A 26490-nucleotide genomic window follows, 5' to 3' on the forward strand; every position below is an offset into this window, starting at 1 on the left:
GGAGAATCATTTTCTGGATGGCATGGGGTGGGGTAGGGTGGGGTGTGGGGATGAGATAGTTAGATGGAAACATAATTTTTTTGTTTATGTATTTATTTATTTATTTTGAGAGAGAGAGAGAGAGAGAGAGAGAGAGATCAGGGAAGGGGCACAGAGAGAGGGAGAGAGAGAATCCCAAGCAGGCTCCATGCTGTCAGCGCAGAGCCAGGTGCGGGGCTGGATCCCGTGTATCAGGAGATCATGACCTGAGCCGAGATAAAGAGTTGGACATTTAACTGACTGGGCCACCCAGATGCCCCATGGAAACACAAATTTTAAAAAGATAAGCTTAGTTTATCCAAAGATGATTGATTTTCCATGTTTTTTTGACAAACACATGATGACTGTGACAAAAATATAATGGTGGGTTTAAGAATTGACATTGTGTATGTTCCTGGACTGCAGCTAACATACACCTCAGAGTATCATAATGAGGCACATTATTTTTTATTTTAAGGATCACAAAACATAAGCCCAGAATGCTAGAGCCAGTTTCCCAAGATGAAAATCTCAGACTTAGTGGTGAAGAATGGAGGTTTGCATTTACGTGTAACCTGACTAAAAGGCTATGCTCTTAACACAAGACCCCTGGCCCACTAGGAAACAATTTATAGAGTCTACAAATGGGAAGAATAGTAGGTAAAACAATGTAGATAATTAACAATGTAGAATAGTAAACAAGCCATAAATGTTGTGCCTAAACAAAATGGAAAAAACTTGACCCCTTTCCTTCTCATATCCTATAGGCAATTTTCCCAGGCAGGTCACGTTCTGCACTACAAATAGTGTAAATGCCACCATTTCTACATTATATACTTGCTTTTTAATGCCTAATCATGCTGTCTCCCTATGGCATGTGCTGCATAGTTGTTGTGTTGTTGTTATTGTTGTTTTCTGTGAAAGATTTTATTAGGAAGGTGATTAAAAGCATCAATTTCTTTTTATAACATAAGGACTCAACATTGGTTCTTTAACAGTAGGTAGATTCTACCAACTTCCCTTCCCTATCATACTTCCATTATTTTGCTTTTTCCCAGGCACCAAACCTTTCCATTTACACATCCATACATTTGTGAGTCTGTAAAGAGTGGAGAAGATGAGGAATAGAGAAATTTATAATTGAGAAGTCTCCTAAAGATAGGTATCTGGACCATCATTCCTTATAATGCCTGGGAGATATATAGCCTGGAGCAAAGTTTGAAACTGCACACAGAACTCATCTTGGGAAGCCTTAACTTCTCTACAGATACCGTGACTTTCCCTGCTGACGACACCTAGTGCAAGACTTAACTTTGATGCCTTGAGAAATTGAATCTACAGCCCCTGATTTTATTCTTGTGGGAGTGAGTTCTAAGAACTCCCTCTGCTTCCCTCGGCTTTGCATTGCTGGCCCTCAAACGAAGCTCAACTGCAGGTGCTTCTGATTAGAGCCTAGCTTCATGCCTGCAACCTAGCTTCAAAGGTTTCAGCAAGCAGGTATCTGATGTCTATGGTTGGGGAAAAAATGTCAAACATTCACTGCATTTGTCAAGGTCTCTTTTACAAAAGGGCTCCCTAAATTGAACGCATCATTCCAGATGGCTTATGACCAATGCAGTATGCAATGCAATTAGCAACCTTCATCTGGATAGAATACATAATGATATTAAAGCACATACTAAGATTATGTGAACATTTTTCAGATCCACATCAAAGTGTTGGTTCATAATTAAGCTTGCAGTTTACTATAACCCTAAAACTTGTTCACCTTTTACTGCTGGTTAGCCATGTGTTCTCCATCTTATATTTGTACAATTGTGCTAAAAAAATTTAAAACCCAAATACAGAACTTTATATTTAGCCTGTTAAATTTTACTTTGTTAGTTTTGGCTCATCTTTCCAACTTTCTGCAATCCTCTTGAATTCTGTTTCTGTCGTTCAGTAGAGTAACTATCATTCCACACCTTTGTGTCATACACAAATCAGATAAACATGCTTTTTCTTATTATCCAAGTTTTGGATTAAAAATGTTGAAAAGAGTAGAAAGCATTGTAGAATATCACGGAATAGTTTCATCTAGGGTGGTTTCTCATCATTAATGAATATGTTATACCATATTGATTAAACTAGATGTATGTAGAATGGTGATGATGATGAAGAAAAGACATAGCTGAAAGGTATTTAAAGGAAAAATTTTTTATAGTATGAGCATTATACAGAAAGTGGGATGTGATTAAGATTTAAGGATTACGCATCTCCAATGAACAACATACTTATTGAAAAAGTAAAATTGAAGAAACCCAGATCACTATTACTTACATATTAAAGATCAGTCTTAATATTGTATACCTGTGAATCTCAGAGTGTATTAAAGCAGGAGTCAGCAAACATTTTCTGTGGAAGACCAGGTAATAAACAGTTTAGATTTTACAAGCCCTATGGTTTCTACTGCCGCGATATTACTTTGCTCTTGTAGCACAAAAGCAGCCATAGACAACACAAAAATAAATGGGCATGACTGGGTTCCAATAAAACTTTATTTGTAAAAACAAGTGGCCATATTTGTCCCACAGGCTACATAGTTGGTCCATCTGCCTATAAGTTGGTTTTTTCAAATGGCAGCAAGTAGACACGTGTATTTGCATATGGATGAAAATGTTATAATTGTCCCAAACATAAGATATATTTACTATTTTAGAAATTTAGTGTGCTACTCAAGAGTGAGAACTGCCCTGTTCCTTTTTGAATTTCAGTACCTAACCATGCTCTAGTAGTTGGTAGTTGCTTCATAATTTTTTCCTGAGGTCATGAATAAAAACCTTGAAGGTTTCTGTTCAATTCCAGATTCATTATTTTTATGATCTACTAATCACAATACATATAGGCATTAAATGTACTGTTGAAAATAGAGTCAGCATTCATATATGTGGTGGTTGCCCAGATCCTCTTTCAAGAATTAGGGCCTAATTACCCCAAATATTGGGAGTCTGCTGGCAGACAGCCTTAAGCTGAATCCACCTTGGGGATTACTTAAGTGGAAGAGAACCATCTCTCCAAAGACCATGCCTCCTTCCCTTCATGCTCTGTATCCAGTGATTTGTCAACATGGAAGTAGCAGCCCTTCATCCTAACATAGAACAAGAAAGAGCAAGGTCATTTCAGCTGTACAGTACCTGCCTGTGGCTTTTATTGAAACTACATTTCAGCTAATCTCTCTCTTTTCTCAGTATTTCCTCAAGTGTTGATAACCCACCTGTACTCTAATCTCTATCACAGAATCTTCTCTCCAGTGAATGCAACCAGAAACAATAAGAATAATATTTTCCTTAAATTATGACAACAGTAGTCATATCAGTGCTCTCCATTCAAGTTTTACCTACCTTCAACTGATCTCATACATGGCCCAGTGTTATGAAGTATGATATCTTTTGATAAGTACCGGTGGACTCACTTTGTCTTTCCAAATTAATAAGGCTCATTTATTACAAAAGATCTTAAGTAACCAGACCAGTTGCTTACCATTTATATTATTTCATGGTTCTCACAATTTTCCAGATCACTAGAGCAGGCACCATCTGCTTACTGGTGCAGAGAGGCACTAACCTTTCCCTAACAATTTTGAAAGTTCTGAATCTTCACCAGAAGAGACAATAAATAAATCTTCAACAAGTTTATGCTTTCAAAATAGGTTTTGTGGAACACTGGAGAATACAAGAAGTGAATATAAGATGAAATTTGCGTGCCTGCAACATGAATGTAAAACTCAGTAATAGACATGAGGCTGATGCTTCCTAAAAAATGGGAAGTGCCCAACAGATGGTGAGGAAAGCTCAGAGTAGGTAGTTAACAGCGAGGCATTAAGATGATCTAGGAAGAGGACACTGAAGTGCATTTAAAGTTAATGCTCAAATTACTTCCTCCCAAATGATTTCAAAGTTATAAATAAAATTACTGTAGATGGGGTTGACATCAAAGAGAGAAGAGAAAAAGAAAAGAATTTGGAGAATGGAAGGGAAATAGTTTTTACTTAGCATTTTCTATTGTTAGTGATCTTGTAAAGCATTTTGCATGTGCCAGTTGTTTACTTACTAACTCTCTGTGAGGTGAGGTTGGTTGATACTATCTTATAATAAGACAGCTGAAGTTCAGAGAGGCTAAATAACTTAGGTAGGAACATACAACTATTCAATAGTGGACTGAAATTCTAATCCTATTAATTCTGACGCTTTGTTTTTCTCTTTACACTACATTGAAAACATATATAACGCATGCAGATTGACCTAAAAGGACAGTAGCTTATATACCTTGTTTTAATTGCAACCTAGATAAAATGCCTTATTCATATCTTCTTTAGAGGAAGAAAACTTGTAAACCCATCTCTGTCTTCAGAGCTTGCACTCCTGATGAAGTATTATATGCATGTGGGTTGGGTTAGCTGTGAATATTCTGAACTTTGTCCAAGCAGATTTATATCCATCCAATTTATACCATTTACATTGTGGAACCAAAATACCTGCCATGTTTGTGGTGTTTCTAGAAAAATAGTGAAATACATTCTTTAGCAATTTGTAAACTGCAGGTGTTTTGCATTTTCAATAATTCTTTCCTAAATGTTGTTGCTGTATTAAAACAAAAACTGTAATCACAATATGGAAGTACAAATAATATGTGGATCGAGACAGGATAGGGTTGAGAAGAGAATTGTAATGAGGAAGTGCCAAATGTATGTAATCAGATAGGAAATTGGAAGTTTCAGTTTAGGCACTAGATACAATCAAGGCTGATTCCAAAGACAGGTTACAAAAGACTAATCAGAAACGGTTTCACACCTTAAAAATATCAAACACCTTAAGACAGTTGAAGAGGAGGGACACTGATAAAGAAATTTCATTAGAGAGACCTGTGCTTTGAACACTACTCTCTAAATCTGTAAGGTGGCAGGTAACTAATTCCCTGTTCATGTGAATATAAATGAGAGGGCTTTTAGTGTATCCACTCAGGAAGCTTCTTGGGTCTCCCAAAGCTATCTGATACCTGCTAGGAAAATCTAAGGCAGAAAAGGCCACCCAGTCACCTGATAGCAGTGTGAGCAATGTACTACTATATTGTGATTGGACTGTGCTGTGAGAGTCTGTACAGGTGAAGAATGCTCCAGTGCTTCCTGAGGACCAGATGCAGTACGTAATTATAGGCCATCTTAGAGCTTGTCCAATAGGGCCACCTAGAGGGGAAGCTGAAGGTGGCTGAGTGAATTCTGAGAGGTTGAGAATCATTGTGGATAAAATGGTCAAGAATCCTACAGATGAGATCACCAGTACCAGGAGTCTTTGTAGAACCCAGCCTTCATGTCATGCCTCAATCCCAGTCCAGAATGAGTCTGAAATAGCAGGTAGGAGTTGGGGGAATGTATAAAAAGGGGCAAAGAAGCCAGTTACAGTCTCCATTCCTACCCTTCTGTTGCATTCAACAGGTAGCAGGAAGCCATAACTGGGAGAAGGCAAAGAAGCCTTAGCTTTGCATGGAGATTGAATGTGGATTAATATATTTTTTCTGATATTTACACTGTTGAATTCATACTGTATAAAAGTGAGTACAGGCCTATAGAACTCACCTAGGTTTTCATCCACGGTGCCTATTTCAAAGATCACTGGAAAAATAATAGATGTTAAGTCACATTTTGTGAATCATCATATGTTAATGTATCTGTATATATATTTGTATAATAAAGATAATTTCAGTGAGATCAGAAGAAAGAATTTGGATAGAGAAGTTAGTAGGATTGTGAATTAGCTAAGTAGAGAACCATGAATGTCAGGCTAAGCATCTGGACTTTATTGTATAGAAACTAGGAAATCATTGAATATTGAGGCATGATAGATAAACAAGTAATATTACTTTTGGTAGTGACATGTACTAATTCCAGATGGAAGACTGGTAATGCAAGAAGCAATAAAAATCTCTGGAAATGTTAAATACATGAGTAAATAGAAATAGATTTGGGGGTTGTTTAAAACAATATTTTATGAGGTTTAGGTATGTGTGGATTTAAAATACATGACAATAATAATGCAAAAGAAAGAAGGCATGGAAAAATTGTAAGTTTCATTTTTTGTTCTGAAAAATATTTAAAGTAAAAATTAAGAGAACTTTAATAATTCTAAGATGGGTGTTGACATTTCTAGGATAACTACAAATAAAAAAATAAAATAATATACTCCTAAAACCTAATAAAGAAGGAATTTGAAGAATAAAAATATTATTCTAAAGGGAGGCAGGAAGGGAGATAAAAAGGAAAAAAACAAGTAATGGGTAAAATAGAAAGCAAATATTAAAGTGTATGTTTAAGCTCATATATATCACTAATTACATTAAATATAAATGGATTAAACACTTTAATTCAAACAAATATTTTTCTTATGGCAATAAAAACATACTTGATGCTTTAAAGAACTACACCATAAATATACAGATTAAAAAACTTGTATTAATACAATAAATAAACAAGAGAAAGTTGATGTGGTTCTTCTGATAAATTAAACTGAGTGTAAGAGGAGAAACAGTATCAGCGTTAAAGAACATCATTATATCATAATAAATGAGACAGCAAGGGGAAAATACAACCATTCTATGTTAGTATGCACCTAACAATATATATTTTTAATAATGAGCCAAGACGAGGAAGAGATAAATTCAAAACTAGAGTTGGAAAATTTAACACATTGTTATTACAAACCAATAAACTTAGATTTTTAGAGATCGGTAGGCGATCTACAGAAGATTTTAACAGCATGGTTAACACATTTCCCCTAGTTGAAATATATGTAACATTTCATTCAATAATTGCCAGAAATGCATTTTTAAAAAGTGTGTGTGGATCATTTACCAAAATAGAAAGCAAGTCTAAGCAAAATTTTAGGAGTGGAATTCAAACACAATATATTCTCTGACCATAGTGGAATTAAACTAGAAAGCCATTAGAAAAATGTAAGTAGAAAATTCATCAATGTTTAAAAATTAAATATCACACATTAGTGACATGTATCAAGTAAAAAATCACCTTGGAAGTTAGAAAACAATTTGGACTGATTCATCATGAAAATATGATATATCAAGTGTATGGGGTATAGCTAAATTTGTGATTAGAACAGCAGTTCCCCCCTGGACAATATTATCTTCCAAGGGAACCTCTGGCAATCTATAAAGACAGTTTTGGTTGTCACAACTGAAGGTGTGAAGGTGTTATGCCTCCCAGTAGGCAGAGAAGCGAAGAATATTTCTAAACATACTCTAATATACAAGGCGGTATCTCACAGCAAAGAAGTACCAGGCTTAAAATATCAGTAGTGCAATGGCTGCACAATCTTCGATTACAGGGAAATCCAATGCCATAAATGTAAATATTAGAAAAGAAGGATGAATATCAATGATCTAATTATACATCTGAAGAAGTAAGAGAAAGAATAATTCATTACACCCAAAGAAAATAGGAAAACAAAACTGAAAAAGATAAGAGCAAAAATTAATAAAGTAGAAAATAAGCATACTATCAAGAGAAAAAAACCAAAATTTTGTTATTTGACAAGAATAATAAAACACATATTTAGCAATAGTAATCAAGAAACAAAGGCACAAGTGACATAACCAGGAATCAAAAACGGGACACCATTTTGGTGCCTTCAGCTACTAAGGTGATAAGAGGCTATTATAAACAACTTCACATCAATAAACTTGAAAATCAAAATAAAATTGATAACTTGAAAAACACAAGTTACCAATACTAACATCAGAAGTAAACAGTGTGAATAGACTTGTATGTGTTAAATAAATTAAAACTTTAATTCAAATTTTATTTCTTTCCTAGAGATTAGGAAAAGGGGGAAACTTACCGATGTGTTTTACTGAGGATAGCAAAACGTTGATGCCACACTCTCACATGGGCAGTACACATATCCACATACATACAGGACACACCCCCACATGCACGCACCCACATTCCCACAGAATTAGGGTGCTAATCTCTCTAGGAAATACATAGAAACTTCCTAAATAAAATATCATAAAATTATAATAAATATAACTCAGTAATATATAAAAGGAAATCACAACCAACTGAGGTTTAATCTAAAGATAAAAGGTTTATTTAATAGATTAAAAAATTAATTACTTAATGTGACAAACCACATTAACAGTAAGAGAAGAAAAACAATATGACCCTCCTTTAAGAATACCAGAAGCAGCATTTGATAAAATTCAACATTCATTTATGTATTTTTTAAAAAGCTCTTAGAAAACGAGATTTAACTTCCTTAATGACATAAAGGGTATTCACAGAAACATGCAACCAGCATTTTACTTTATAATAAAATCATTTTCAACTCTGATATTCAGGATGAGGCAAGAATATTTATTAAAACTATATCTATCCTATATATATATACTAGAGGTCTTTGCAAGAATAATATGGCAAGAAAAGAAGTGAAAGGAAAAAATAAAAAACATTTTTTATGTTCTTAATTAATTTTTGAGAGACAGAGACAGTGGGAACAGGGGAGGGTCAGAGAGAGAGGGAGACACAGAATCTGAAGCAGCCTCCAAGCTCTGAGCTAGCTGTCAGCACAGAGCCCGACGCGGGGCTCGAACTCACGAACTGTGAGATCATGACCTGAGCCGAAGCCGGATGCTTAACCAACTGAGCCACCCAGGTGCCCCGAAAGGAAAAATTATAAAAGAAGATTATATTTGTAGAAAATTGAAACACGTACAGTTAAAATTCAAATTTTAGAGTTAATAATTACATTGTGCATGGTCATGTCCTGCAAAGTAGGTATAAATAAGAAATTATAATTATTTTACTAACAATATACTTGAAAATAAGAATTTATAAGTGATACTACTTAAAATAGAATAAAGCCATCAAATTCATACGAATAAGAATATGAGAAAAGATGTACAAAACCTCCATACAGAAAACTATACTATAGAAAGGAATTTTAAAAGTATTAATAAAGGGAAGGATTTTCATTTTCATTGTTCGGAAGACTCAATATTCCAAACATGTCACCTCTCATCAAAATGATCAATAGAGTCAGTGCACACTCAATCAAATAAATAGGATATTTCATGGAAATGAATCATCTGATTTCAAATTTTATATGGAAATGCAAAAGACCAAGAATAACAAAGATATTCTTAAGAAGAGTAGAACTGGTGGCATTTTAATAATTGATATAATGATGTATTATAAAGTTAGTGAAATTAAACAGTGTGGTATTGGTGTTAGGATGAGCAAAGAAACCAAATAAATAGAGACACCAGAAAATTATTTATACATAGAGAATCCTGTGACCTATTTCTATGTTGCAACTATAATGCAGTATGAAAAGAGTAATCTTCACAATAAATAGTCCGGGTCAGTTAGATGTCCATATAGAAATTTTAAAAATGAACATTTTCCCAAATCTCATAGAAACCACAATTAACAAATTTAGATGAAGCATAGACCGTAATGGAAAGTAAAATGACTAAAATTAAAAGAAGATATCAAATGACAGTATCTTTGTAGCCTTGGGGTATACCAAGTTATCTTAAACTGGGTCTTAAGTGCACTAAACATAACAGAAAAACATGATGAGTTGAACTATATTAATAATTAGACCTCTTATTAATCACAATCTACCAGTTAGACAATGAAAACTGTGGAGATGGTAATCACTTTATATTATCCAACAAAGAATTCATATCCAGAGTATAAAATACTTCTACAAATAAATGAGAGCAAAACAGATAATCCATTTTAAAAAATTATGCAAATGACTTTCAGAGTCATGACACAAAATAAATAAATATCCAAATGGCTGATAAGCCTATAAGGTTGCTCTGTCTCCCATATATCTGGGATATGCAAATTAAAATTAAAATGAGACATTACAGTACACCTTCCAGGGTGGCCCCCTATTTTTTTTATATTATAAAGTATCTTCAAGGACATGGATTAAATGAAACTCATACATTGTTGGTGGGAATGTAAATGAAACTTCGGCAATATCTTTTTAAGCTGGACATTTGCATACCCTGTGACCCACCGATGTAATCACTAGATGTACATTTACTAGAAATACAAACAAATGTACATTAAAAGACATGTTCAACAGTGTTTCCAAAGGGCAGTTGGTAATAATCTAACACCTGAAAGCCATTTGAATCTGATTTAACAGAATAGATACATATATCACAGCTTATTTACTCAGTGAAATACTATATGACCATTAAAGAAAGAAAAAGGCACACAAAGAACATGAATAACTTTCATCATCATGATTTTGAGTGGAAGAAAACAAAAATAGCATACATTTCATGATTCCAACTCCATAAAACTCAAAATAAGCAAAATAAATCTTGGCGATACAGCCTGGAGTAAGGATTGCTCAGTAGAAGGTCGGGGGTTGGTTGGTCTGGGGTTGGTCTTGTTGAAAACAACTGGTCTGTAGATTGGGTTGGCAAACTTTTTCTGTGAAGGATTAAATCGTGAAATTTCACAGCTTTGTGCACCATAGGGTCTCTGTTGTGACCACTCAACACTGTTGTAAGGAAGAGGGCAGCCGTGGACAGTATATAGGCAAATCAGTGTTACTATGTTCCAATAACCCTTTATTTGCAAATATAGGAGGCAGGTGGGCCATATTTGTCCCATGGACTCCAGTGTTCTGACCCCTGCAGTAGACAGAATGTCGCTACACTGAACTTTTCGGTCAGTGTTGTTCCCTGCAGATCAGTCTCTCCATGCCTTTCTGCGGTTGTGTAAGCTTCGGCTTGCACCAATAGTAGTTGCAGACATTCCTTAAATTTAAGATTCCATTTTATTGTTCTATTTTAAATTTCATTCCGTTGCATAGTCTGTTAAAATAAAAAGAGAATTTGTGCAACTAAATTTGCATACGAAGATTAATTTCATAGAATTTTAAAGAAATCTGATGTCACATTAAAGAGAACCATCATTTCCTACTTAATTGTTGCAAATGTGACCTACAATGCCAAAAGAAAAAAAAAAAAGTGCACTTTGCCTTTTATAGACCTACTGGTAATAAACATAAGCCTGTATTCCCAGTCCTTCCATCTGTATTGTGAACATGGATCAAGTACAGAATTACCTAGAGAAATTCAAATAAAATAGAAGACCTTTGGGTCATGGCAATAGTGTACTTCCTTGCCCCAAGAGAAGGTAAGGAATGACTTCTTTCATTTAGATTAGCTAGGATGGGAATTCACTCCAACTTTTATACTCCTGTGATCCTTTGGCACAAGATTTTTAACATTAACATTAACATGAAAATTTTTAAGTCCCAAAGGTTAATTATAAGCAGAGTTGTCCTTGGTAGGAAATATCTTTCATTCCAATCATGAAAAAAGTGTATAATAGTGTAATAAAGCTGTTTGGGAAAACAGATAATGGTCAGGTGCTTTTTCCTATACTCTTGGGAGAGAATATGACTCTCTGTTGGAAAGCAGGCGTGGGAGCTAAGATGCCTCTTTCCCCCACATCTTACCATGACTTCTTAGTGTGCTCCTGTGAAATTACTTTAACCTTTTCCATCTAAGGTGATGAGTTTGCAAGAGTAGTGCTTTTTAGTCAGAGGTTCCAAGAGGCATTATTAACTGTTTTTTTAAAAGGAGTTCTTTGTGCATCTTTTTTTAAAAAGCATCTTTAAAAAATTGTCTATTTATGTGGCCTCCCTTCCTTCTCAAGGTTTCAATTGGTCTTTGCACGTACTAAGTAGAAAAATATATATAATTTTCATTTCATCAAATATTTATTCATCGCACCATGAGAAAATGGACAACTGAACAATAGTTAATTTTGAGGCTAGATGGATTTTCTTTTGGCTGCAAGTGTTTGCTCTTTATGGGTTCACGGTTTCTGGGGAATTTGGCTGCAGTATGAGTTTTGTTTCTTGAAACTATTCATATAGTCTTGCTGTACACATGTGTGAAACATTATAAGAAGACTTCTCCTTTTGGGGTTGGGAACAAAGAAAAATTATCAGGAAACTAGATAAGGAAACGAGGGCTCCCATTGGTGAGGTCTGTCCTGTGTAACCGGCCTGTATCTTTCCATTCTTCAGGTGTTGGAGCACTTGTAGGAGGTCCCTCCGTCCTTACTGACCTAACACAACCATATTTAGGCTAACATTACTAATTTGATCATAGATCTGAGCATTATGTCTGTAAATAGAAAAAATTAGAATCCACATACCACTTTATGTGCCATACATGATCGCTTCTTAGACCCAGAGACTCATGGTTGCTCTTACTAATACCTGAAAAATAGTAAATATGAAGCATCTCTCTTTTCTCTTAGTTTTATTTAAAAAAAAAACACTCAAAATACATGACAACTATCAGGAAATGCAGTCAGAGGTGAGGTGTTTGGGGCATTCTAAGAAAAGGAGATTTTATATATATATATATAAACGCAGAGCATTTGTATTATCATTATGGAAACTCATTTCCTCACTAACCACCATTTCCATGCCAACAAATATTCTTTAAAAGGCTCATTTTATCTTTCACCACTTTGCATGCAGACCTTGGCAGCCATCTAGTAAAACCCTTGGTACTCTGCATAATGCTTGCAAATATTTCATTATGAATCAAGCTTTTCAGCTGGTAAACACAGAAAAAATTAAGCATGAAATAAACCAATACTCCAAACCAAAAAATAACTAAAGCAAAAGTGAAAAATCTCAAGCCAGACTTCACAAACCAAATAAGAGTTTAAATCCCCAATCCTATAATAAAACCCAGTTTATTGGAAAGGGGCAGCCTAGTTTTAATTCAACCATGATCATTTATTTAAAACACATCCCTAAGTCCATGAAGAGAAAGGCAGTAGAGAATGGGATAATTTTGTTTTTACTCCCACTCAAATATAAAGAATACTTACCAGCCTATCTGTAAACTTTGACTACAAGAGATGGATGTTATATTAGCTCGTACATCATAGGGAACATAGAGATTCAGTGCTTACAATTTATATTTATTTCTTGCCAGTAAAAGACAAAATACAGAGAGACTTGCAACTTGATCTGAATTCTTATAGTAAATTAGAGAGTTTCTTTATAAACTGGAAGACATTAAATGCGTTGACAAAAGTTACTGATTTTAACACAACCTATTCAGAAATAGGTTAACTTTTTAAGTAATTCTAAAGGACTAGTTATAGGCAAATTTTGAAGGTAGAAGGCAATACTTTATTAATTTAAATGGAAAAATAGAGCATCAGCAAAAACAGCCTTTGTACACGTTTTCTTTAATTTTTAACATTTGTTGTATTTTTAGGCTGGTATTTAACTTTAAGCAGTTGATTATTGTAGTCTATCTCCTCATTTTCCTCCTGTGTTCTGTAACTCGTTCTCAAGCATTCTGTCAAGTATCATCATTTTAAGATTAATATACAGTAAGTCAAAAGAAAATTTATTTAATTTACATTATAACAATGAAATATGGAATGAATTCATATTTTACAGTATTATTTTTTGTTGGGAAAAAGGATACATTTAAAATGGAGATACAGGATAAAAATGTTATCCCTGCAGCATGCATTCATTCAATCATTCACTCACCAGATGTTTAGCACCTACTGTATATGGAAAATGTACTGTAAACACTCTGTGTTCAGAGGCTTTGACCAGTGACTAAGGAAAATCTCTCAAATTTCTTTTCTCAATGTTGTAGAAAGAGATGATTCTCTAAGGTCCAATGGTCTAAGGCTCTGAATCTATAATTTATCTGAATGAAACACTTCCTCAGAAGGTTTTTTTTTTTTTTTTTTTTTTTTTACCTAAATTGATCTTGTCACAGTTGATACTTAGAGAAGGGAGCATTTTCTATTGTCATTACCATGTGTTCATGTGTGTGTGTGTGTGTGTGTGTGTGTGTGTGTGTGTGTGAGAGAGAGAGATAACCTGGCAGCTTGTACACCTGTTTCTAAGATGTCTTGACTCCCGTATCTGATTTTATGATGTTTATTTATTTTTGAGGGGGGAGGGGCAGAAAGAGACAATCGGAAGCAGGCTCCTCGCTGTCAGCACAGAACTCAACATGGGGCTCGAACTCATGAGCTGTAAGATCGTGATGACCTGAGCTGAAGTCAGACACTTAACCGACTGAGCCACCAAGGCGCTCCTCCTTTATCTGATTTTGCATCATCTTTACAGTTAGGTTTTTTTTTTTACTAGAAGCAGCAATATATGATAATTAACATGGAAATGTTAACACACACTACCATGGGTAAAGTGACTCTTTTTTTTCTGTATTTTATATACACCAAAGACTATAGTCTTACAAGCAAGTTTCTAGAATTTTGAAATGAGAAGCCTGATAAATATAAAGGAACAAAAATATCCAGGCATGTATTCATGGTGATTTAATCATCCAGCGGTTTTTGAGAGTGAAAGGAATACTCGTAAAAATTGTGTCATGACAATTAGAAAGTAGGACCCTGGCGAACTGGAATATGTGGTTAACCCTTTGTATCACATATATCTTGAGCTTCAAAAAGTTGCATGTATACTTAGGTGCCAAACTAATGTGTAGCATAGTGAAATCCAATTGCTTTGAATAGGATAACATTTCAGTTTAGTTAGGATGCTGAAAAATTACCTAATTAAAGGTTATTGTTAACATATGGTAACATAAGTACTTTTAACATCTGTGAGGATTAAGAGGTAGTTTTGTACAACGTAAGATCCTTTATAGCAACTATGACTTTGTATTCAAGTGAAGAGAACTTTTGTAACTGGATACATGAATGGATACAACCATTCTCATCGTGCCCCCGCGGGAGCGTCCATCACTGATGTGGCATGAAAGACTATCTCCACCCTCTGTTCCATGCTGGCTCACTTACTGAGCACTCCAGCCTCTGTGGCCGTAACCTGTGCTATTTTTCCCCCTTGGTTTGGGCAGTATCCCATTGCTGGACTCAAGTCTTAGTGTTATATCATAATTGAGGCCACGGAAAATTAATAGTCACATTTTTAAATTTTTTTTAATTTATTTTTGAGAGACAGAGAGAGAGAGACCATGTGAGCAGGGGAGGGTCAGAGAGAGAGAGTGAGATACAGAACTGAAACAGGCTCCAGGCTCTGAGCTGTCAGCACAGAGCCCGATGCGGGGCTCGAACCTACGAACTGTGAGATCATGACCCGAACTGAAGCCGGACGCTCAACCGACTGAGCCACTCAGGCACCCTTAATAGTAACATTTTAATTCTTACCCTAGCCAAGCATATTTTGCCAGTTATAAAGAAAATATTCGTATAAGTCTCCTTCAGGATTAAACTTTAAATTATCCTTAAATTAAGTATACTTGAAGAGGTGGTATTTGCACTGTTACACGTGGAAAGCCAAATACTAGCACTCACACCTTCTAGGGAATGTTTAAATATTCTTTTTTTATAGTCAGTCTAAGAGCTTTAAAAAGTCAGAATTTATATATATAATATGTATTATATATATTATATATTATAGTTATATATAATATGCTTATATTACATATTATATAATTATAAATTATATTGTATATATAATTATTATTAGAATTTTATACATAATATTCCTTAGCTTTCTGTTTATAAGATGTTTGGAGGAAGAGAATTCTCACTCATAACTTTAAAGGTTCAAAACATTTCATATCCTGAGATTCCCCCAAAGTGATATGGAGTCTTTAGTCCTTCTAGCAAACTCAAGAAACATGGATCTTTCCATTATTAACGATGCATTTTTCTGATTTTTATCTTAAAATGCTTTCCTTGAGTGTACTTGTCACAGACTCCCACACTGGATGCAGTTTTCTTCAGTTGATATTATTAGTTTGTAAAGCTGCTTTAAAATGCTACATTTAGGGGTTCCTGGGTGGCCCAGTGGGTTAAGCAAGCAACTGGATTTCAGCTCAGATCCTGGTCCCAGGATTGTGGGATCGAGCCCCACACCAGTGTCCGTGCTAAAATGGGGAGTCTACTTAACATTCTTGCTCACTCTCTCTCTCTGACCCTCCCCGGCATATGCTCTTTTTCTCTCTAAAATTAAAAAATAAAATAAAATTATTTCTTTAAAAATGCTACATTTATAACACTATCTTGCTGACAGCATTTGAAGACCCAGGACCAGAAGTGCTGTTCGCTTGATTTGTTCACTGGATAGAAAAAGTAGATGATAGAATCCCATTACAGGAAAACAAGTACACTGGATCGTCACTTTAAGAGATTTCTTATGGAGGATTTATTCTTTAGCTTGTTATGATTTCTTTTTTATAGAAGCAGCTGTACTTGTTATCGCACCCTGCCACATCATCAGTCATCTAGCTACTGCAGAGAATTCCCCCAGGCAGAACAGGACATTCATGAGTTTATATTACTGCCATAAATTCTTTGGCTGTAAGTTTTTATACAAATAATCCCATGTCTCTTGTATACATTGCACCAATTGGTTAATAACATGATCTCTACCCAGGGATTTCTGGAATGTTCTATCTTTTAAAAATAATTGCCAGAGTACATTTTTACATACACTAAAAATATTCTAAATGAGGTTGGGCATTCTGAGGACATCTATATGATGAGAAAATATGGTTTTGCTTAATTTTCCAATTGAGCCCGGTGAGCTTTCTTTTAGTTGCATGACACGAAAACAACTATTTACAAAAAGGGTATAATAAGGTTAGTTAGGTTTTAAAAAATAAAAATATGAGGTAGCTTTTCAAAGCAGAGGGGTGAGAAACTGACTGTGAAACTCTTTCCACAGTTTCTGAGCCACTTGGAAGAGTTGAATAATCTCCGTAAAGAAGCCCAGCATTTTCATCATGCCAGCCATTAAGTAAGTAGTCGCCAGATTATCTGGTCATTAGCAAATTCTCCTCACACTAACGGTGAAAAGAGTGCTTAAGTACACCAGTTGTCAACCCACTAATGCCTAATGGTACTATCATGATTTTCTTTACTCCTTTTTTTCATGACAAATATTTTATTAAGATGTCAAATATTTCCCACAATTCTAAAAGATGAAAGTATTCTTCACTGTCATCTTTCATCAGTGACACTATCTCCTGTGTTTTTGTGAGCTACATTTCTTCTTCTTCTTCTTCTTCTTTTTTTTTTAGTTTTATTTATTAGAGAGAGAGAGAGAGAATGCGCGTGCGCGCCCGCACACGAGCTTGTTTGGGGGAGGGGCAGGAAGAGGTAGAGAACCCCAAATAAGCTCTGTGCTGTCAGCACCGAACTAGATCAGTCCCACAAACTGGGAGATCATGACCTGAGGTGAAATCAAGAGCCTGAGGCTCAACCAGCTGAGCCATCCAGGCGCCCCTGTGAGCCCCTTATTTGATTGTAGTAACCCATTGACTGGGGCTCAGATTTTAATTAATAAGGTTAATATTATCTGAAGAACCACAGGAGATTCGAAAGGGAACACAGATACAACATAAAATACATCAATTTAGATTTGGGAAAGAGATAGTTTGGGATTAGTGTTTATGATGTAAAGTGGTCTTTTCAACGATCATTATTCCAAATCCAGTCAGTTTTCCAAAATGGAAAGTATGGTCAACTAAACTGAAACCTCTAATTGCTCATGTACTACCCTCAGTACCATGTTCTCATACAAGTATATTCCACAGCTTACATTTAGCTGAAGTTAAATTCGAGTTAAGTTTGCCTGCTGTTGAGATTAAAAATGAGGTCACGCCCATAAAGATATCCTCAAAGTAGAGATAAGTGGATTACCAAGTTAGAGATTCATGTACAGTAGGATCCCATTTGTAGGGAAGAGTCATGTATATGTTTGATTATGATTACAATATTTTACTATACATACAAAAATATTAACTTTGGTTATCTATAGACTGGAAATTTGGGAAGTGAGACTAGCGTAAATTGTAATGTTCACTTTATTTACTTGTACTTTTGAATTAGGAGACTCAGGTTTGAATGAAAAAAATTAAAAACAAGAAAAAAAGAGAAAAGGAAAATGATGTAAACTCTTTCAAAATTAATCTTTATCAAGAAAGGTATATTTATTGTTTTCAATTCTGAACTATAAAAATAATATGGTTGATTCTAAAATAGAAATGAGTTAAAGAAACATTTAAAGATTGTGTTAAGAAAAGCAAGTAAAACCGTAATGAACCATAGGCCATTTCGTTCGTGAAACATTTTAAATGGCATAAATTATCCAGTTTAATAACTTATCTTAAAATAGAGAAAAATATTTTAGATTTTTTAACAATTTTAAACTTTAGTCAAGATTTTAAAAGTAAGTGTTCTCCTTTAAAATAGCATTTTTTTCTTTTAGTGGTCACAAGTATGCCAAATAAACATGATCTTTATGAGTGGAATGATAATTGTTTTTAAAGCTGAAAGAATCTGTCTTTTTAGATTTCAAACTCATGAGGCTTATGCTACATATATAAAACATCTGTTAAAAGAAGTGATAAAAATCAAGAGAAAATACATATGAACTGTAACCAACTACTGCTGTCTAGGTCTATGGCTGGACCCAGGGATGATAGAATTACTTGCTGTGTTTTGGGAATAAGCATGATAAAGATAATTGTGAGTGATGCTGTTTGAGAATTATAATTAGTAGAATTTTTTGTCCAACAATTGGAACATTTCAGGGAGATGGGGAGTTTTATAATTTAGAACAAAGTGGGAGGCATAGATGGCACAGGTCAATAGCATGCCACCTCTCAATTACTGAGCCTTCTTTTCAAACTGAGGGGGCTTTATCACACTTTTCGTTATCTAACCGCTGTAGAAGTTCTTTTTTTTTTTCTGGAATATTCCATGTCTGGTTTTCAGGCATGAATAATTTAGACCAGAAGTTTAATCAAAACATATTTGCTATGGGACAATTCGAAAACTGAAGGAGAAAAAAACATGGAACAGGAGGTCTAGATTCTAGTTTCAGTTCAGCTTCCATGTGAAATTTTGACTTAAGTACTTACTCATTCTGGGCCTCAAAATATGAGCTATAAATATTTTTTACAAAATGAGTTCTAAGGCCCTTTCTGGTTGCCATATTCTCTGTTTCCAAATTCCTTGACATTTTTCGATCATGATAAATGAGATCATTTATATGCCATATCCCTTAAATAGCAGGCATCATCCACCTTTCCCTGAGAGGCCAGGTGCTTCCTTTTCTATTTTTCTTTATTTTAGCCTGCCTGATGAGTATGCAGAATAATAAACTAATCAATTTTAAAGTTAAGGATGGTACTAACATTCTTCCTTTGATCACTAGGAAGAAGTGATTAATCTCAACCATTACACAATAGGAAATTAATTTATCTCAGCCAGCAAGGGTAACATTTTAGACATCTATGTCATTATGTGTGTATTGAATGGGGTGAGAATTTACTTTGAACAGAATAGTAATACAGTCACACTGTGAAGATCTGACACAGGACGAACTGCAAAGGAGCCTGCTTCTACAATCTAATTTCAAATTCAATCTTGTTCTATAATTGTCTCTAGGAAGAAAATAGAGTACTCCAAGTTCTGTCCTCTCTTAATTCTTCTCTGATACACAGCACCTATCCAATTATTTGGGAATCTCTGTGCTCAGAGAAGAGAGGAGGTTCATGTATCAGTAAAGCAAATATTTCACTAACATGCTTTTAGATTTTCACACCAAAAGACTCTAAGACCTATAGATAACCTGTCTATAGATATGTGAGAATTTTCTGTTAATCAAAGAATAATCATTTTTAATCAACTCATGAGTCTATTTATTTGTTAACTCATTCAACAGACATTTACCAATCAGCATTAGTACCACTTTTGCTTAGTAAGCTAGGAGGTCAATATGATAATAAAGAACATGCAGTCACTGCAGTACATGAGCATACAATTATGAGGAGAAGATAAATTATGTCTATATGTGACAATTATCCAAGTCATCATGTGGCAAATTCCAGAAAATGAATTATGATGAAAAAAGTTTACGTCGGCTGTGATGATCGCATAAGTCTTCATTGGGAAAAGTTCTTTTTGTTATATAAAGCTCCGTTTCAGTGATTTATCCTCTGTTTCCCTTAATAATGGCATTTATTGTTACTTGTGATCTTCTAAGTTAATTGTTATATGGTTATAAGTAGGAACATGTGTTACTATCTCAGCTTTTTGGTAAGTCTTGGGGTACTGGACAGGTGGCAGGGTAGTGGAGATGGCAGAAGAGATGTATCTTTCCAAATCACCACACAGGAACAGACAGAGCAGGGGCACATGGCTGGCTCAGTCGGTTAAGCATCTGGCTTCGACTCAGGTCATGATCTTATGGTTCGTGGGTTTGAGCCCCGCATTGGGCTCTGTGCTGACAGCTGGGTGCTTCGGATTCTGTATCTTCCTCTCTCTCTGCCCCTCCCCTGCTCGCACTGTCTCTCTCTAACTCTCAAAATTAAATAAAAAACATTAAACATTAAAAAAAAGAACAGAGCAATGACCTTGCAAGCTCCCCACTCCATGTACATCTATAACAATACTGGGCAAGAAGTTTCCCTACAAACTCTAAAGCCCCCAGATACAAGCAAGTGGTGATAACCCACCAGAGGCCCCAAGACCTTCATGACATCAGCATCTGTGTGGGAGAAGGCAGACAGAAAGAACAAGGCATGGGATAATTCTGAAAGAGGAGAACCATTTAAGAGCCAAAGTCAGGGATTTCTTACCCCAAGAAATAGGTAACAACATTATGTGATTTAGAAATATAGAAATAAATGCTAGGGGCACCAGGGTGGCTCAGTCAGTGGAGCGGCTTACCTCAGTACAGGTCGTGATCTCCCAGTTTGTGGGTTCGAGCCCCACATCAGGTTCTGTGCTGACAGATTGGAGCCTGGAGCCTGGAGCCGGCTTCTGATTCTGTGTCTCCCTCTCTGTCCCTCCCCTGCTCATGCTGTCTGTCTCTCTCTCAATATAAATAAACATTAAAGAAAAATCTGGTAAGAAAAAAATGCTGGCTAAAAGAGTTGAAAGCAGGAACTGGGGTAATATACAATGGGACAGGAGGCTTTACCCTCCCCCTCCATAAGCTCTGTAATACTATGATTTTTTTGAACTATGTATATATGTAACTTTCAGGGGAAAAATGTCTATATTAACAGCATTGGCAAGAAAGTAAAAAAATACTGTTGCAATCGTCTAAATGAAAACTGAATTTAAATTTTTGAGAGTAACATTTGATTGCATTTTCATGTTAATATAGAAATATAGGAAAACATCAGGGTGAATTTCAGTTAAATCCCAACTCCGTCCAGAGAAAACAACACATACCGCCTTCACCCGGAGCACTTCTGGCTCCAGTATGTGTTCTGAAAATTGTAGTATTCTCTTCTTTCCTAAACACACACTGATTTATTTTAATGAAGATTTCTGCCTGTGAAATATTTTCTGAAATATATGGCAATTTAAAAAATTTATTAGATAAAGCAATCGGGATAATGATGAATATCAGCTCACAGATGTCAAATTCACTTCTTGTTAGATCACCAAAAAATACTGCCAAACCTATCTTCATATGGTCAACAAATAATTTGTCATAAAATTTAAAAAGTCAAGCCTTAATTCCAAGTGCTTTGACACAGATTGAGTGATACTAGTGTTTCTCCAAAAGGGAATTCTAAGAATTAATATAAGTGATAAAACTTACTTGACTAGAACACTGGTTAGTTGTCTTTAATCCAGGTCACATTAATATCTTCCTTGATATTTTTCTTAAGAAATTACTAAGGTTGAACTAGAAAAAAAATATTTTCTAAACCTTTCAGCACATCTAATATTTTATTCCTCCTTTCCATAACCTACCATACAGATTTGTCAGTACTTCAATTCTGAAACGTTGAAATTGCTACTAGAGATTGATTGATAATTTTCGTGAGTAAGTAAGGATAACTTCAAAGTATACATAAAGTATCAAGTAAACTCAGTGAAGTGGATCCGGTGTGGTGAACCCAGCCACTTTACCAGCACTCTGGTAAAGAAAGAGAATATTACCACACTCCAGAAGCCCACACTCACAATAGACTATTTTTCTCTGGTTTAGAACTTTATAGAAATGAAAGAATATACTTTATACTCTGATGTCTGGCCGGCTTCCTTTGGTAGACATGATGTTTGTGGGATATACAGTTGTTGCATGTAGCAACAATTCATTCTTTCTCGTTTCCGTATAGTACTCTGTTCCATTAGTATGCAATTTACTTAATCATTTGATAGAGATGTGAGTCGTTTGAAGTTTTGAGGTGTTAAGAATAGTGCTGCTACGAACTTTCTTTTGCATATTCTTTGGTGACAGAGGGGTACATATCTGTTAGATATATATACCCAGGGGTAAATGGCAGGGTTGTGACACATGTATGGGAACAGCTTTGGTAGATACTGTCAGTTTTCCGTGCTGTACCAATGAACACTAACAGCAACAGTCTATGAGAGTTTTTTTTTTAATTGCTGCACCAACTTATCAACACTCTTCATTTTCAATATTTAATTTGGCCATTTTATTTCTTTATTATTATTTTAAATGTTTTATTTATTTATTTTGAGAGAGAGAGAGAGAGAGAGCAGCTGGAGAAGAGTCAGAGAGAGGGAGACAGAATCTCAAGTAGGCTTTGTGCTGGCAGTGCATAGCCCAAAGTGAGGCTCGAACTCATGAGCCGTAAGATCCTGACCTGAGCTAAAATCAAGAGTGGGACCCTTAACCAACCGAGCTACCCAGGTGCCCCTTACTTTGACCATTTTAAAAGATACGTTGGCATCTTATCACTACTAAACATGCGTACTTTTTTGTGTATTTATCAGTTATTTGAATGATCTTTTGTTGTTGACATGTCAATTTAAATCTCAAGACATCATTTGAGTTACATTTTCTTCATTCATTTGTATGAATTATTTGAATATTTTAGGCGTGATAAGTAATACATTGTTTTTCTTCAGCCAATTTTAAACTTATTTCTTTGTTTTCAATTTTTGGAAGTTTTGATGAGTCTGGCATTGAGTATAATTATTATCATTATCATCATCATTAGTTTATTCTGTTTGGGGTTCACTCATTCTCTTGAATCTAGAGTTTTATGTCTTTCACTAAATTTGGTATTTATTGATATTTTGATATTTGACTTTTTTTTCAGCTCCGTACTCTTTCACCTTTTTGGATTCTGATGACATAGAGGTAAGGTTGTTTTTTTCTTTTTTAATTGTGCTACACATCTCTGAGCTTCTATTCATTTGTTGTAATCTAACTTCTCTCTGTTGTTCAGACTGAATAATTTTACTGGTGTATCTTCAAGTTTACTAATTTTTTCCTTTCCTCTTGATTCCTCCCAGTGAATTCTAAAAAACTTTGTGGTTATAATGTGTTTAGTTCTTAAATTTTTATTTGCTTGTTCTTTGTATGTTTTCTTTCTTTTGTGAGAATCTCTATATTTTCATATATTTCAAGGGTGTTCATAAATTTTCACTGAATTATTTTCCTGATAGCATTTAAAAATCCTTGTCAGATAATCTATGCCATCTCAATGTTGGTATCTGTTGATTGTCCTTTATTTGAATTGATGTTTGATGTATGATGAATTATTTTCTTTTAATCATATCCCAGGCATTTTCAGTATTTTTGTATGAGATTCAGGGTTCTACTTAAAGGTCATCGCTGACAAGTCAGGATGGTAATCCGGGCTGTATTCACACAAATAATCTCTGCACATAACCCCTGGCCAGGAAGATACAGAACCCTAGCTATATCCTTAATGCTTATATGTGATTGCAGTCAGGGTCTGCCCTTAACAGCCTCTGTGCATGTCTGCCTGTTGAGAAGGGACTGTCTCCTTAGTGGTAGTAAGTCTGCTTCCACACAAAGCCTCTATACATGCCCACCAACCAGGAGACAGAACTATCTTTTCACTGCACAGTGAAGCAGAAGTCAGAGTTCTGATCACGCTGGGTGGAGTAGAGCTGGTACAGTCAAGACTTTGTCCTTCCAGGGCTGAGCCTCTTGCAGCCTTACGAGTAGAACTTTGAAAAAGCAGTGTGTGTGTGTGTGTGTGTGTGTGTGTGTGTGTGTGTGTGTGTGTGTGTGTGTGTGTGTGTGTTTTGGTTAGTGCCTATGGTATATCCAGGCTGCAAAAAACCCTCTTTATCAACTACACTGCAATATGTAGGAGTAAAGAAACTAACAAACAGTAACAAACCAGCACGAAGTAGGAAACGCACTCCCGAGTCCCAGGGTCTTAAAAGAGTCCAACTTTTTTTTTTTTTTATCATATTTCAAAGTCCCCTAATGTTTGTTTCATATATTTTCCCAAGGTTTATATATATGCTGAAGCAGATAAAATAGGGTGAAATATTTCTATTCTATTCTTCTGGAACTAGAAGCAAAATTTATCATTTCTAAGTTTCATTTTCAAATTGTTGCTGGTAAACAGGACACAGCTGACTTTATGTAGACCCTTTCACTGGGGATTTGCTATGTGTAGGTATAAATTCTAACACTATTTCCTTTGGGATTTTCTACATTAAAAAATATGTTCCTGGGGTTCCTGGATGGCTCAGTTGGTTAGGCATCTGACTCTTGATTTTGGCTCAGGTCATGATCTCACAGTTGGTGAGTTTGAGCACAGGTTCTGTGCTGATGTCACAGAGCCTGCTGGGCAGCCTCTCTGTCTCTCTCTCAAAATAAATAAATAAATATTTAACAAAAGGTATTACCTATCAATACTGGGTTTTCTTTTTGAATATTTTTAACTTAATTGCCCTAGTATACAGAGTTTAGTAAAAACTTTATGTTTAGATGTGTCAGGTAAGGTTTAATATGTGATTATTAAACTTAATATTTGCAATAAGCTTTTGGTTAATGCTCACAGTAAAAAAAAACCCTCTTAATTTCCTCTTTTGATATGAATTTTTATCATGAAAGAGTAATTTTATCAAATGTTTATTCTACAACTGATAAAACAATTATTGTTTTCTCCCCTGTTATAGTGAAGCTCGTGAATTTTATTGGTAATTTTTCAAATGTTAAAGTAATCTTTAATCACTGACCAAAGCTAACTCCATCACAATTTCTTACCCTGTTTCTATATTTTCCTGGGATCTCTTAACTAAAATTTATTTATGACTTCTCATCTACATTCAAGAAGAGCTTACCCATTAATATTCATTTTTTAAAAAATGTGTCTTAACATTTATTCATTTTTGAGAGAAAAGAGAGACAGAGCATGAGTGGGGGATGGGCAGAAAGAGAGGGGCACGGAATCCAAAGTAGGCTTCAGGCTCCAAGCTGTCAGCACAGACCCCGACTTGGGGCTCAAACTCAGACGGTGAGATCATCACCTGAGCTGAAGTAGGACGCTTAACCTACTGAGCCATCCAGGTGCCCCTAATATTCATTTCTTACAGTGTCCTTGCCAACTTTTTTGTATATAGATTTAAGTTGGACTCAGAGACATGTTAGAAAGTGTTTCCTTTATTTCTCTTTCTCTATGATTGATATTATTCTTCTTAAATGTTTGAAAGAATTCACCAAAAGTCATTGCTTTGTGGAAAATTTTTAATTACAGTTTTAATTATAACTCCTCAGATTTTCTTGTTTTGGTGTGGTGTTAGTTCTGGCAATTGTATTTTATGTAAATTTATTTATTTTAACTAAGGGCGTCAGCAGGATTGCAGAGTGGTAGATACCGGCCTTTATTCTTTCTCAAAAAATGACATATATCCTGTATGTGCATGTATATTATATATATGCTGCCTTTAAAAAGAAGGAAATCCCACCATTTGCAGTAATGTGCATGAACCTGTAGGACATTATGCTAAGTGAAATAAGCCACTGCAGAAAGACTAATACTGCATAATCTCACTTAAAAACACCAAACTCCTAGTAACAGAATTGGATGGTTAACAGGGGTTATAAGATGAGGAAAAGAGATGTATGTCAGAGTGTATATACTTACATTACAGAATGAGTACTGAATGAGTTCTAAAAACCTAATGTATTGTATGATACATAATAATAACATATTTTATACTTGAAATTTTCTAAGAGAAATTTTCTAAGATCACAGAAGTTCTCATAAAAAAAAAAGTAACTATGTAAGATGGTGGATATGGTAATTAACTTGATTGTGGTGAGTATTTCACAATGTATATGTACATCAGAATACCACATTGTGCAACCTAAATATATGCAATTTTTATTTGGTAATCCTACCACAAATAATCCCTTAAAAATAGAAAAGAAAGATGAATAATTTTATTCAACAAGTTTAATATTTATTATGAGAAAGCTATGCATAATACCTCCTATAATGTTTTGATACTTTTATAATCTATAGTGATGCCTTCATTATCCATTATCATTTTTGATATTGAAGATAATTTCTTTTATTTCCATTTGTCTTTTTGTTAAAGACCTTATCAGTTTTATCAATTCATGA

This window comes from Suricata suricatta, chromosome 2 (genome assembly GCF_006229205.1).
Source record: "Suricata suricatta isolate VVHF042 chromosome 2, meerkat_22Aug2017_6uvM2_HiC, whole genome shotgun sequence".
Taxonomy (NCBI): domain Eukaryota; kingdom Metazoa; phylum Chordata; class Mammalia; order Carnivora; family Herpestidae; genus Suricata; species Suricata suricatta.